Below are 4890 nucleotides of genomic sequence, written 5' to 3'. Positions count from 1 at the left end.
GTACAATTTGTTTTGATGTTTGATTCCTTGCTTGAATTTGGATGATGATTGAAGATGATGAAGAATTTAGGATGGGAGTTCTTGGTTGAGAGAAAAGAAGAAAGAAAAAGAAAATGAGGAGATAATGGTGGGAGGTGGTGACTAGTTGCTCCAATTTGGCCAAGTGACAAGATTTGTCCCTCAAGTTTCAAAGCGGGTGCGGGAATTAACCAAACGAATATTTTTAAAACGCTCGAGTAAACGGGTGATGTCTAAATTAAATAGCGGGAATATAATGAACGTTACTCACGGAAACTATTAATTTAAATACGAAAGATTATGTTTAAAAAAAAAAGACGGTGTTAAAATTAAATTTAACGGAAAAACGCGGGATGTTACAACTGCAACAACCAGAAATTCCGCAGTGGAAATGGGAAAGAATAACTATGGATTTCATTACGAAATTGCCAAGGACTGCAAGTAGTCATGATACTATTTGGGTGATAGTTGATCGTCTAACTAAATCAGCTCACTTTCTACCAATAAAGGAGACAGACAGTATGGAGAAATTAGCACGCCTATATTTGAAGGAAGTAGTTTCCAGGCATGGTGTACCCATCTCTATCATATCTGATCGCGACACCCGATTCACATCACGTTTCTGGCAGTCATTACAAAAAGCATTGGGAACTCGATTAGATATGAGCACCGCTTATCACCCACAGACAGATGGTCAAAGTGAAAGAACAATACAAACATTGAAAGACATGTTACGGGCATGCGTGATTGACTTTGGAACCAGTTGGGATCGACACTTACCGTTGGCAGAATTTTCATACAATAACAGCTATCATACGAGCATCAACGCAGCACCATTTGAAGCACTTTACGGTAGAAAGTGCAGATCTCCTATCTGTTGGAGTGAAGTAGGAGAAAGACAACTTACTGGACCAGAAATTATTCACGAAACCACCGAAAAGATATTCATCTCTCTAAGTAATTAGTCTTGACAAAGTAAGCCTTATTCATCAATTCGTTTACCAATTTATATTTCACATTTTTTCTCCTAAAAAACTTTTTTCAAACTCTGCAACCGGATAAAGTACAATATACAATATCAAGCTTGAAATGATAGTGAATTACTCGTACGGATCACAGTTAGAATGTTAAGTTATACGTTACATGTTGTATATTGGAAGTTGCAAATAAAATATAAAAAGCGATTTTCTAATAGCAATAATTGGAACCATCGAAAGCAAAAAGAAGTATCCACGTCACTATTGTTTGAAAATAAAAAAAATACTCACTTCATAATTACTGGCCATTAACATCATTAATTTATACGTCGTTATTTTTTAGTATATTTGTAAGTACATGTACATATGAGCTACCATCAGGCCATCACTACCTTTTTTTTTTTTTTTTTTTCTGAACGAAAATATTTTAGCATAAGTAGATCATTTATTTTAACGACTCTCATCATTTGCACGTAACACACACGTTTGGGCAGAAACCGAACCCGATCGACGGTACCCGGGAACACATCCGTTAGAGCAGTGTTCTGGGTAGAGGTCCGTAAACGAATCCGGTAAAACCTCCCTATAGGGTCAATATATACCCTCGTTATTGGTGTTCAATTGTTTTAAAGATAATCATATCATCGCTAAGGATTGAACTCATTACCTCTCCCTATCGCATGACTAAAAAAATCATGGAGAAAACCGTTGGGCTATGTCGCAAGTTCAGGTCATCACTACTTTGAAAATGACCCAATGTTCACTTAAAAAATTTAAGAAAATTCTTTAATTTTGTAATTGGGCTTTAATCATACTTTTCAATTCCATGTCATGTTGGCCATTGTTTCTTACTATTGAAACTTAAAATGCCCATAAACCTGTTGGGTATTTTATTTAGTTTCTAAATATGAGGAAATTAAAACCAAGCCCAAGGCCCAACAAATTAGGCCCAAATGTTGGTTGACTTGGTCAATCATTTGAGGGCATTTCAAATCTCAATTGAAAGCAGCTGTTTTCATTATCAAGAGAGTAGATAGATCAGAGAGATCAAAAAGAAAAAGAGAGATTCTCAATTTCTGTCTAAAAATACAGCAGTTCAGAAAATCGACGATCCCCGGAGATCCGACCGTTGAATCTTCTCAATTTTTGGGCTGTGTCTTCCTGACATCAGTGCCAACATTTTCAACCGTTGAATTCGTCTAATAAGGTCCGTAGGTCGTGATTTTGCTGCTGGAACAGAGAGCAGTTTATTGGGTGAATCTTTCATCTTTTGTCTTTAATTTCTTCATATACTTGTTGATTATTGTTGTTCAAGAGTATGATGATGTTGTATACCTCTAGTTGAGCTAGAGAAGGATTATTGTATTGCTCTTTTGTTGATGATAGTGGAACATTAAGTGGCTTACGAGTCCCGTGGTTTTTACTCTCAATTTTGAGAGGTTTTCCACGTAAAAAGTCTCGTGTGTATTGTGTGTGCTCAATTATTGTTATTAGCTGATTTGGGACAGAATTGGGGCTGATTTGAGGTGATTGTGGTATACCTTATTTGTTAGTTTTCTCACAGGTTCATATGGGTCGGGAAATGCTTGTCAAACGGATGTTTGTTTCCGTTTTGTAGATTGCCCGTTGTGACCATTTTCCCATCAAATTGGTATCTAGAGCTAGGTTATTTGATTTGACTTGTGTGAAAGATGGAAGCTAATACAAGTAAAATGATTAGTTTAAATGGTTCAAATTATCATGTTTGGAAAGGTAAAATGGAGGATCTTCTTTATGTGAAAGATTATTATTTGCCTGTTTTTACTGAGGATAAACCTGAGGAAAAATCTGATGCTCAATGGAAAATTTTGCATAGACAAGTATGTGGGTATATTCGGCAGTGGGTTGATGATAATGTTGTGAATCATATTACTGGGGAGACTGATGCTAAAGCCTTATGGAAAAAGCTTGAGCAGTTATATGAACGAAAGACTGGGAATAACAAGTTGTTCTTAATTAAGCAGATGATGGCTTTGAAGTATCATGATGGGACTCATATTACAGATCACCTAAATGCATATCAGGGTATTATAAATCAGCTTGCAGGTATGGGTATCAAGTTTGAGGATGAGATTCAGGGTCTCTGGTTACTTGGTACATTACCGGACTCTTGGGAGACTTTTAGGACATCTTTGTCCAACTCTGCACCGAATGGTACTATCACCATGGAATTGGCTAAGGGTAGTATTTTGAATGAAGAGATGAGAAGAAAGTCACAAGGTTCCTCTTCACAGTCAGATATCTTGGTCACAGAAACGCGGGGGAGAAGTCATAGTAGAGGTCAGGGTAAAAGAGGCAATCATCGTAGCAGCTCACGCAAAGGCAAATTTGCTAACGTTGAGTGTTATAATTGTCATGAAAAGGGGCACACAAAGTGGTATTGTCCAAAGTTGAAGAATGAGAAGAAAAAGGCATATGACAAGAATAAACAAAAGAAAAGTGATGGTGGTGATGATGATAAGGTTGAAGTTAACGCTATCACAGATGAGTTCTTTGTTTGTATTGATTATGATATGATCAATCTTACTCATGATGACACGAGTTGGATTGTTGATAGTGGTGCTACATGTCATGTTGCAATTTGTAGAGATCACTTCTCATCTTACACTCCAGGTGACTATGGATTTGCTAGGATGGGTAATGCCGGATTATCAAAGATCGTTGGTATTGGAGATGTTTGTTTGAAATTTGACACGGGAATGGAGTTAGTTTTGCATAATGTAAAACATGTTCCGGATATGAGACTTAATGTTATTTCAACAGGCATTCTTGATGATGATGGTTATTATAACGGTTTTGGTAATGGTATTTGGAAACTAACTCTTGGTTCTATGATAGTGGGAAGAGGCAAGAAAGACTCAAGATTATACATCACGCGTCCGAATATCATCCAGAACATTGTTAACGCAGTGGACAATATTGATTCTACTGAGTTGTGGCATAAAAGACTTGGCCACATGAGTGAAAAGGGGATGTCTATCTTGTTCAAGAAGAATGTGTTGTCGGGTGTTAGTGGTATTGATTTGAGTAAGTGTTCTCACTGTTTGGCAGGGAAACAGACCAGAGTTGCGTTTAAGAGTCATTCTCCTTTTCGAATGGAGAACATATTTGATCTAGTTCATTCGGATGTTTGTGGGCCTATGAAGACTAGGTGTGATGACCCGAAAAATTTCGACTAATTTAAACCAATTCTCTTTATGATTTAATATTATGTAAATATACATATATGTATGTATATATATATATATATATTATAAGATGTACAAGTAAAAACGACTTTTCTACAATAAAACATTAATTGCTACAGTAAAAATGACTTTGCTACAGTAAAACACTATTTGCTACAGTGAAACCGTATTTTGCTACAGTGCTACAGTGAAAAGCTACAGTAAAACACTATTTGCTACAGTAAAACACTATTTGCTACAGTAAAACACTATTTGATGTCGACGAACTAGCAAACAAAAACAGAAAAGGCGGCCATGCGATCGCATGGCAAAAACACTGAAAACTCATGCGATCGCATGAGCTACAGTAAATCGAAAAGTAATATAAATACGCAGTTTGTTCGACGATGTTTTTCATATTTCTCTTAATATTTATATTTATATTATAATTATAATTTTAAATTTAAGTTTAATAATAATAAGGTATATACGAGGGTGTTTTTAATTCGGGTTTCAAACCGCTTTAAGCTAAGGAAATATTAGGTATTATTCGGGGTATTATTCTTGAATCCAAGGCCAACCATACAGTCATCTACCATCATTACGTCTACGCAATTTGCCTACAATATTGAATCGCAATATTGAACTGTGAGTTATAGTCTCCCTTTTTAAACTCTAAATATTTTTGG

Source organism: Rutidosis leptorrhynchoides, chromosome 3 (assembly GCF_046630445.1).
Source record: "Rutidosis leptorrhynchoides isolate AG116_Rl617_1_P2 chromosome 3, CSIRO_AGI_Rlap_v1, whole genome shotgun sequence".
NCBI lineage: Eukaryota > Viridiplantae > Streptophyta > Magnoliopsida > Asterales > Asteraceae > Rutidosis > Rutidosis leptorrhynchoides.
Note: the sequence above shows the minus strand (reverse complement) of the source record.